This window comes from Hippopotamus amphibius, chromosome 10 (genome assembly GCF_030028045.1).
Source record: "Hippopotamus amphibius kiboko isolate mHipAmp2 chromosome 10, mHipAmp2.hap2, whole genome shotgun sequence".
Taxonomy (NCBI): domain Eukaryota; kingdom Metazoa; phylum Chordata; class Mammalia; order Artiodactyla; family Hippopotamidae; genus Hippopotamus; species Hippopotamus amphibius.
In genome coordinates, this window is record NC_080195.1 from 68987658 (window position 1) to 68998537 (window position 10880).

Consider the following 10880-nt stretch of genomic DNA (forward strand, 5'->3'; position numbering starts at 1 on the left):
AGATCTTCAATATTACTGTTACTATAATGCTGTAGGAATTATAGCTTTGCTGTGGTAGCCTCTCATAGGTCCCCTGTTTATTTCACAAAACAATGACAAGGTGACAATAACAGCTTTTGGGGTGGAATTTTAGCCCTGAGCAGCACAACAGGGGAATGACCTGGGCTCTCATTCATTCCATTTTAACTGGGCCATAGCTGTTCAGCCTGTGAGGTGTAGAATCTGGGGAGGAATCTGCAGTAAGGTCACTGAGATTTGGTTTTTAATATTGGTGGTGCTATAGCTGTGAGGTCCGTTCTCTTGGTTTATCCAATGCTATGCAGTAATTAAATGTCTTTGTGCTTGCTAAGTTTAAGGTTACATGGGTGCAGCATAAGAATCTGTGTTCATGGAACTTTCAATTTGTTTAGGGAAACAAGACATAGAAACCTAAGTAGTAGGAGAAGACTGTATATAATATACATTGCGATGAACAGTTAAGAGCATAAGTGAGTAGGAACAGCTGGAGAAAATTGCTTGGAATATGTAGGATTGAGAGAAGTCCTGAAGGCTAGGAAGGATAAGTGGAAAGGTGAAGGGTATGACATTTTGGGTGACGGAATAGTTAAGTAAGGGTGTGGAGGTGGGAAAGAGGTTGATATGTTTCATGGACAATGAGGAGATCATTAGCTAGGGTATTCTTCTCTAGGGCTGCTGTAACAAAGTACTACAAACTTGATGGTTTAAAACAACAGAAATATTTTCTCTCACAGAGGATAGAAGTTTAAAATCAAGGTGTTGCAGACCTGAGGCTCAGTATAAGTGTTCACATGGAGCCCTTAATATTTAGATTCATTTAATAATTCAGTCTTTTTCTTGGGAAAAAATAGAAAGAACAAAATTTTTTGAGAACTAATATTTTCGTGAACGTACCACCAAAACCTAAGTGCATCTTTCTCAAAATTAAATTTCATATTATTGCAACAGTGGAGCAATACAAAGGATACTTCCAGAATTATTATGAAAAATATTTGTCCATAAATTGTGCCATCTTGGTGTTTAATATTATCATTAAAGAGTAGAGAGGTTTTACACAACTAAGGAAACCATCAGCAAAATGAAAAGGCAACTTACCAAACGAGAGAAGGTATTTGGAAATCATATACCTGATATATATTTTGGATATTAACCCTGATAAAGGGTTAATAGCCAAAAGGGTTAATATCCAAAATATATAAACAACTCATACAACTCAATAGCAAAAAACCAATCTGATTAAAAAATGGGCAGAGGATCTGAACGGACATTTTTCCAAAGAAGACATACAAATGGACTTCATGTACATGAAAAGGTGCTCAGCATCACTCATCCTCAGGGAAATGCCAATCAAAACCACAATGAGATATTACCTCACACCTGTCAGAATGGCTGTTATCAAAAAGACAACAAATAACAGGTATGGGTGAGAACATGAATAAAAGGGAATCCTTGTGCACTGTTGGTAGGAATGTAAATTGGTGCAGCCAATACGGAAAATAATATAGAGTTTCCTCAAAAAATTAAAAATATGATCCAGGAATTCCACTTCCGGGCATTTATCTGAAGGAAATGAAACACTAAATTAAAAAGATATATGTGCACCCTCATGTTCATTGTAGCATTATTTACAACAGCCAAGACATGGAAACAACAGTGTCCATTAATGGATGAATAGATAAAGAAAATGTGATTTATGTATTATTCAGCCATAAATACAATGAAAACTTGCCATTTGTGGCAACACAAATGGACCTTGAGGGCATTATGCTAAGTGAAATAAGTCAGACAGAGAAAAGCAAATACCATATAATTTCACTTATATGTAGAACCTAAAAAAACTTAAAACTGAACTCATAGATACGGAGTATGGGTCGGTGGGGTGGCAGAGGCAGAGCGGTGGAGGGTGGGTGAAATGAATGAAGGTGGTCAAAAGGTACAAACTTCCAGTTATAAAATAAATTAGTCCTGGCAATGTAATGTATAGCATGGTGACTATAGTTAATAACACTATACTGTTATTAACTAAGTGAAAATTGAAAATTGCTAAGAGAGTGGGTCTTAAGTTTTCATCACAAGAAAAATATTTTTTGTAACTATGTGTGGTAATAGACGTTAATTAGACATTGTGGTGATCATTTAGCAATATATACAAATATTGAATCATTATGTTGTACACCTGAAGCTAATATAATGTTATATGTCTGTTATAACTCAAAAAAGAAGGAAATGAATAGCTAAAAGTACACTGGAGAAGTATTTTAGCAGGAGTGACTATAGTAGCGGCTCATGGTTACTTCTGCCCATTTCCTTTCTTGAGGTAAGGAGAATTTATAAGCTGTTAACTTTGTATGCTCTGCATAAGCTGTTATAAAAGTTTCAAATGTGTATTTATTTTTTTTAACTACCAAAGATTCCAAAGTGAGTGGAGAAATTAACCAGAAAGGTTTACTTCAAAAGCGACTTTTATTAATTAAAATAGTTCAGTAGTTCAGTATGTAAAGTTAATAACTTCTTTAATAAAGCTATTCATCATTTATAGATCTCCAAACTATTTACCTGACTAAACAACTCTGTTTTCCCTTCAGTTACACTTAGAGTTAGCAACAAGCACAGATTTTTTCCTCTGGCTTGTGTTTCTAAAATAACTCCTTTCAATCTGCTTTATGTGCATTTACACATATGAAAAGAAATAAGAACATATTACAGAGCCTTTATTCTTGCATATTAACTATGTGAAATTTAATTTTCTACCCATCAAAACATTTTTCCCTTTTAATTAATTATCAGTTAACCTCTCTTGTTCTTTTTGTACTATACTTCCTACCTGCTATAAAATTCTATGAAACTTTTCATTATGTGTTAGTAAAACATTATTCTGGGATCCAGACCTCCAAAAGCCTTTTTTTAAAAAGCAATTTATCATCAAAATTAAAAAAAAAAAAAACACTTCTGTGCTTCAAAGGACACTATCAAGAAGATAAAAAGACAATCTGAAAAGGGAAAAATATTTGCAAATCTTATATCTAATAATGGACTTGTATCTAGAGTATAAAGAACTCTTATACTCAATAAAAAAGAGGCAAATAATCCAATTAAAAGTGGACGAAGAGTTAAAATAGACATTTCTTCAAAGAAGATGTACAAATGACCAATAAGTAGAAGAAAAGGTGCTCAACATCATGAGACATTAAGGAAATACAAATAAAATATGACAAGATACCACTTCACACCCACTAGGATGGATGGTTATAATGAAAAAGACAGATAATAAATGTTGGTGAGGATTTGGAGAAATTACATATATTGCTTGTGGGATTGTGAAATGTTGCAGCCATTTGGGAAATCAGATTGGCAGTTCCCTGAGGGGTTAAAGATGGAGTTGCCATATGAACTAGCAATTCCTCTCCTAGGTATATACCCAAGAGAATTGAAACATGTGGCCACACAAAACTTGTACACAGATGTTCATAACAGCATTATTTGTAATAGTAAAAAAGTGGAAACAACCCAAATGCCTGTCAACTAATGAATGGATCAGTGAAATGTAGTATTATTTGTACAATGGAATATTATGGGGACATGTTATGGACTGAATGTTTCTGTCTCCCCCGCCCACTCATATGTTGAAGCCATTACCCCCAATGTGATGATATAAAGAAGGGGGTCCTTTGGAAGGTAATTAGGTTTATATGAGCTCATGAGAGTGGAGCCACCATAATAGGGTTGGTATCCTTATAAGGAAAGGAAAAGACACTAGAGCATCTTCTCTCTGCCATGTGAGGATCCAATGAGAAGCTGGCCATCTGCAAGTCAGCAAGAGGGCCCTCACCAAGAATCAAATCTCCAGTCTGCTAGCACCTTTTTCTTGGACTTCACAGGTTTCAGAACTATGAGAAACAAATGTTGTTTAAGTCCCCCAATCTATGGCATTTTGTTATAGCTGCCTGAAATGACTAAGAGAGGTCATGAAAAGGGATGAAGTGTGGATAAATGCACGCTACACGTGGATAAACCTTGAAAACATTATGTTAAGTGAAAGAAGCCAAACACAAAGCCCACCAAGAAAAATAAAAAAGAGAGAGCAAATGAGTGAGTGCGAGAGAGAGAGAAGAAAAAAAGAGCAAAGAGGGAACAGGTCCATTAGAACCACCCCAAAATCAGCTAATAGAGATTTAATTGGCATTGCCAGTCATTTCTGCCATAGGAGAGGGGTTAGATGAGTTGTCAAAGCAGACAACTGTTTGCGCCTGCAGCACCATTTTGTGTCTGCCTCTCACAGGTTGGGTCAGTGGCATCTGCTTAGACATGTGAACCAGGAAGAAATTTCAATAAACAGAGGGTGAATCTGGTGTAGTAATACCTGAATGTTGTGAGCATTGCTTCAAAAAAAAAAAAAATCCAACAGGCTGTCTTTATTAAAAAAAATTTTTTTAGCAATAAGAAGAGTCCAAGGAATTAGACATAATGCAATAGATAGCTGATCCTTGAACAATGTGGGGGTAGGAGCAAGGACCCTCCACTCAGTGAAAAATGCATGTATAAGTTATAATCAGCCCTTCATAGTTCCTCTGTACACTGTGGTTCCTCCATATATGTGGTGGCACATCTATGGATTAAATCAACCACAAAACAGTAATATTTACTATCGAAAAAAGTCCACATATAAGTGGACCTGCTCAGTTCAGACTCTTGTTGTTCAAGAATCAACCATACTGTCTTCTTAGTTCTAAAAGCACTTGCAATAAAAACCAATTTTCTTTTAGTGTAAATGGTAGCATTTCCTAATTACTGGAATTCCTTGTCTCATAAATTAGTAAGGGTAAATGTCATGATACCACTTAAAATTTTAAAAATTTCTTAAATTCTTTTATTGTGATAACATATAGTATGAAATTTACCATTTTAGCCATTTTTAAGTGTACAGATCAGTGGCATTAAATACATTCACATTGTTGTGTATGAGGCTACTTTTTGAAATGTATCTTTTCTTGGTCATTTTTTCCTTCAAAATATAAAATGATGATCCAGAACTTTGAAAAAAGACTGGATGCAAAGATTGAAAAGTTGCAAGAAAAGTTTACCTAGAAGAGTTTAAAAGCAAACAAACAGAGATATGTAACACAATAACTGAAATGAAAAATACAATAGAAGGAACCAATAACAGATTATCTGAGGCAGAAGGGCGAATAAGTGACCTGGAAGACAGAATGGTGATAATCACTGATGTGGAAAAGAATAAAGAAAAAAGAATGAAAAGAACTGGAGACAGCCTAAGAGACCTCTGGGACAATGTTAAACGCACCAACATTCGCATTATAGGGGTTCCAGAAGGAGAAAAGAGAGAGAAAGGACCCGAGAAAATATTGGAAGAGATTATAGTTGAAAACTTCCCTTACATGGGAAAGGAAATAGCTACCCAAGTCCAGGAAGAACAGAGAGTCCCAGGCAGGATAAATCCAAGGAGAAACATGCCAAGATATATAGTAGTCAAATTGACAAAAATTAAAGACAGAGAAAAGTTATTAAAAGCAACAAGGGGAAAACGACCAATAACATACAAGGGAACTCCCATAAGGTGAATAGCTGATTTCTCAGCAGAAACTCTGCAAGCCAGAAGGGAGTGGCATGATATATTTCAAGTGATGAAAGGGAAGAACCTACAACCAAGAATACTCTACCCAGCAAGAATCTCATTCAGATTCGATGGAGAAATCAAAAGCTTTCCAGACAAGCAACAGCTAAGAGAATTCAGCACCACCAAACCAGCCCTAAAACAAATGCTAAAGGAACTTCTCTAAGTGGGAAACATAAGAGAAGAAAAGGACCACAGAAACAAACACAAAACAATTAAGAAAATGGTAATAGGAACATACATATCAATAATTACCTTGAATGTAAATGGATGAAATGCCCCAACCAGAAGACACAGACTGGCTGAATGGATACAAAAACAAGACCCATATATATGCTGTCTCCAAGAGACCCACTTCAGACCTAGGCACACATACAGACTGAAAGTGAGGGGATGGAAAAAGATATTCTATGCAAATGGAAATCAAAAGAAAGCTGGAGTAGCAATACTCATATCAGATAAAATAGACTTTAAAATAAAAAATGTTACAAGAGACAAGAAAGGACACGACATAAAGATCAAGGGATCAATCCAAGAAGCGGAGATAATTATAAATATCTATGCTCCCAATATAGAAGCACCTCAATACATAAGGCAAATGCTAACAACTATGCAAGAGGAAATCAACAGTAACACAATCATAGTGGGAGACTTTAACACCCCACTTACACCAATGGACAGATCATCCACATAGAAAATTAATAAGGAAACACAAGCTTTAAATGAGACAATAAGTCAGCTTGATTTAATAGATATCTATAGGACATTATATCCAAAAACAGCAGATTACACATTCTTCTCAAGGGCACATGGAACATTCTCCAGGACAGATCACATTTTGGGTCATAAATCAAGCCTTGGTAAATTCAAGAAAATTGAAATCATATCAAGCATCTTTTCTGACCACAATGCTATGAGATTAGAAATCAATTACAGCAAAAAAACTGTAAAAAACACAAACACATGGAGGCTAAACAATATGCTACTAAATAACCAAGAGATCACTGAAGAAATCAAAGATGAAATCAAAAAATACCTAGAGACAAAGACAATGAAAACACAATGATCCAAAACCTATGGGATGCAGCAAAGGCAGTTCTAAGAGGGAAGTTTATAGCAATACAATCCTACCTCAAGAAACAAGAAAAATCCCAAATAAACAATCTAACCTTACCCCTAAAGAAACTAGAGAAAGAAGAGCAAACAAAACCCAAAGTTAGTAGAAGGAGAGAAATCATAAAGATCAGAGCAGAAATAAATGAAATAGAAACAAAGAAAACAATAGCAAAAATCAATAAAACTCAAAGCTGGTTCTTTGAGAAGATAAATAAAATTGATAAACCTCTAGCAAGACTCATCAAGAAAAAAAGGAAGAGGACTCATATCAATAAAATCAGAAATGAAACAGGAGAAGCTACAACAGACACCGCAGAAATAAAAAGCACCATAAGAGACTACTACAAGCAACTATATGCCAATAAAATGCACAACCTGGAGGAAATGGACAGATTCTTAGAAAGGTATAACCTTCCAAGACTGAATCAGGAAGAAATAGAAAATATGAACAGACCAATCACAAGTAATGAAATTGAAACTGTGATTAAAAATCTCCCAACAAACAAAAGTTCAGGACCAGATGGATTCACAGGTGAATTTTATCAAACATTTAGAGATGAGCTAGCACCCATCCTTCTCAAGCTCTTCCAAAAAATTGCACATTTTATGAGGACACCATCACCCTGATACCAAAACCAGACAAAGATACTACAAAAAAAGAAAATTACAGACCAATATCACTGATAAACTTAGAAGAAAAAATCCTCAACAAAATACTAGCCAACAGAATCCAAGAACACGTTAAAAGGATCATCCACCATGATCAAGTGGAGTTTATCCCTGGAACGCAAGGATTCTTCAATATACGCAAATCAATCTATGTGATACACCATATTAATAAAATGAAGGATAAAAACCACATGATCATCTCAAGAGATGCAGTAAAAGCTTTTGACAAAATTCAACACCCATTTATGATAAAAACTCTCCAGACAGTGGGCATAGAGGGAACCTACCTCAACATAATAGAGGCCATATATGGCAAACCCACAGCAAACATCATTCTCAATGGTGAAAAACTGGAAGCATTCCCTCTAAGATCAGGAAAAAGACAAGGATGTCCACTCTCACCACTACTATTCAACATAGTTTTGGAAGTCCTTGCCACAGCAATCAGAGAAGAAAAAGAAATAAAAGGAATCCAAATTGGAAAAGAAGAAATAAAACTGTCACTATTCGCAGATGACATGATATTACACATAGAAAATCCTAAAGATGCCACCAGAAAACTACTCGAGCTAATCAGTGAGTTTGGTAAAGTTGCAGGATACACAATTAACACACAGAAATCTCTTGCATTTCTATACACTAACAATGAAAGATCAGAAAGAGAAATTAAGGAAACAATCCCATTCACCACTGCAACAAAAAGAATAAAATGCTTAGGAATAAACCCAACCAAGGAGGTAAAAGACCTGTACTCAGAAAACTATAAGACACTAATGAAAGAAATCAAAGATGACACAAACAGATGGAGGGACATACCATGTTCTTGGATTGGAAGAATCAACATTGTGAAAATGAGTATACTACCAAAAGCAATTTACAGATTCAATGCAATCCCTATCAAATTACCAATGGCATTTTTCACAGAACTAGAACAAGAAATTTTATGATTTGTACGGAAATGCAAAAGACCCTGAATAGCCAAAGCAATCTTGAGAAGGAAAGATGGAGTTGGTGGAATCAGGCTTCCTGACTTCAGGCTATACTACAAGGCTACAGTGATCAAGACAGTATGGTAGTGGCACAAAAACAGAAATATAGATCAATGGAACAGGATAGAAAGCCCAGAGGTAAACTATGTTTAACTAATCTATGACAAAGGAGGCAAGGATATACAATGGAGAAAAGGCAGCCTCTTCAATAAGTGGTGCTGGGAAAACTGGACAGCTACATGGAAAAGAATGAAATTAGAACACTCCCTAACACCATACACAAAAATAAAGTCCAAATGGATTAAAGACCTAAATGTAAGGCCAGACACTAAAACTCCTAGAGGAAAACATAGGAAGAACACTCTCCGACGTAAATCACAGCAAGATCTTTTTTGACCCACCCCCCCCCCCAGAGTAATGGAAATAAAAACAGACATAAATAAGTGAGACCTAATGAAACTTCAGAGCTTCTGCACAGCAAAGGAAACTATAAGCAAGACAAAAAGACAACTCTCAGAATGGGAAAAAATATTTGCAAACGAATCAACAGATAAAGGATTAATCTCTGAAATATACAGACAGTTCATCCAGCTCAAAATCAAAAAAACAAGCAATCCAATCAAAAAATGGGCAGAAGACCTAAATAGACATATCTCCAAAGAAGACATACAGATGGCCAAGAGGCACATGAAAAGCTGCTCAGCATCTCTAATCATTAGAGAAATGCAAATCAAAACTACAGTGAGGTATCACCTCACACCGGTTAGTATGGGAATCATCAGAAAATCTACAAACAGTAAATGCTGGAGAGGGTGTGGAGAAAAGGGAACCCTCTTGCACTGTTGGTGGGAGTGTAAATTGATACAGCCACTATGGAGAACAGTATGGAGGTTCCTTGCAAAACTAAAAACAGAACTACCATATGACCTAGCAATCCCACTGCTGGGCATATACCCAGAGAACACCATAATTCAAAAAGACACATGCACTCCAATGTTCATGGCAGCACTATTTACAATAGCCAGGACATGGAGACAACCTAAATGTCCATCAACAGATGAACAGACAAAAAAGATGTGGTACATATATACAGCAGAATATGACTCAGCTGTAAAAAAGGAATGAAACTGGGAAATTTTTAGAGACATGGATGGACCTAGAGACTCATACAGAGTGAAGTGAGTCAGAAAGAGAAAAGCAAATATCATATATTAACACATATATGCGGACTCTAAAAAAGTGATACAGATCAACCAGTTTGCAAGGCAGAAATAGAGACACAGATGTAGAGAACAAACATATGGACACCAAGTGGGGAAAGCAAGGAGGGTTGGGGGGGAACGAATTGGGAGATTGGGATACCAAATTGTACACTCTAAATATATGCAGTTTGTTGTATGTTAACTGTATCTCAATAAAAGTTCTTAAAAAAATATAAAAGTGACACTCGAAGTCTCCGCATATCCAGTTAAGTGAGGTCAGTATTCTTGTGGAGATAACTCTGACATCAATAAGATAATGCTGAATTACTTCATCTACTACTTCTTAGGTAGGGAAAGTCTAGATTAGCAAATTCTGGATAAAAAAAGATTTCAGGTTCCAAGGATCTGTCACAACCAATGTCAATGGAAAATTCTTTCTTTGAGATTGCCTTAATTCCAGTATACTGTTTAATCCACTTGGCCCCTCCATGTCATACTCGTTAAATTCTTTTACTAAATCTGGGCAGACAAAACTCTAGCACTCCTTTACTTCCATAGCTGTTTCCAGGGATTGCCCTAGAGGAATTCCTACTTCTTGGCCTCTCAGCAGTTGCTGAATCAAATACACTGTGGCTCCTCCTGTGACTGGAATGTGCTTACCTCAGCTGCCAATCACATGTCCTGTAGCCACAGTAATGACAGGAGTGACACCATCTTAGTACCAGTCACTATCAGTTTTCCTGCTTGTTTTGATGCTCAGGATGCTGTTAATGCAAGCACAGCCTGCATGGCTATGTACAAGCCTGGAATATTGAAGTACTCAAACAATATTTCAGTAGTGTATTCTACTTTTAGCATTTAGTGGAGATTTAATCAAAAGAAAGTAATGACCTTCATTTTGTGCTTGAAGTATTGAGAGAACATTTGCTCCATAAACCTTTCCATTAGGTGACAGTCTTAAACTATACCTTGGTGGGCTGGCCACTTCTTGGTACCTGTGGCTTTTTCTATTACTTCATTCTTTTTCACCTCTAATTTTGTTTATTTGGCCTCTCTTTTTTTCTTAGTGAGTCTGGCTGAAGGTTTATCAATTTTGTTTATATTTTCAAAAAAAAGCAGCTCTTAGTTTCACTGGTCTTTTCTATAATGGTTTTTTTGCCTCTATTTTATTTATTTCTGCTCTGATTTTTATTGTTTCCTTCCTTCTGTAAACTTTGGGCTTTTTCTAAGTCTGTTAGATGGAAAGTTAGGTTG

General features: G+C 36.0%; 1 pseudogene; it reads right to left on the reverse strand.

Moving 5' to 3' along the window:
- Positions 1-10589, reverse strand: part of LOC130829843 (actin-related protein 3-like) — a 31761-nt pseudogene extending 21172 nt beyond the window's left edge.
- Between the last annotated feature and the right edge of the window lie 291 nt (positions 10590-10880).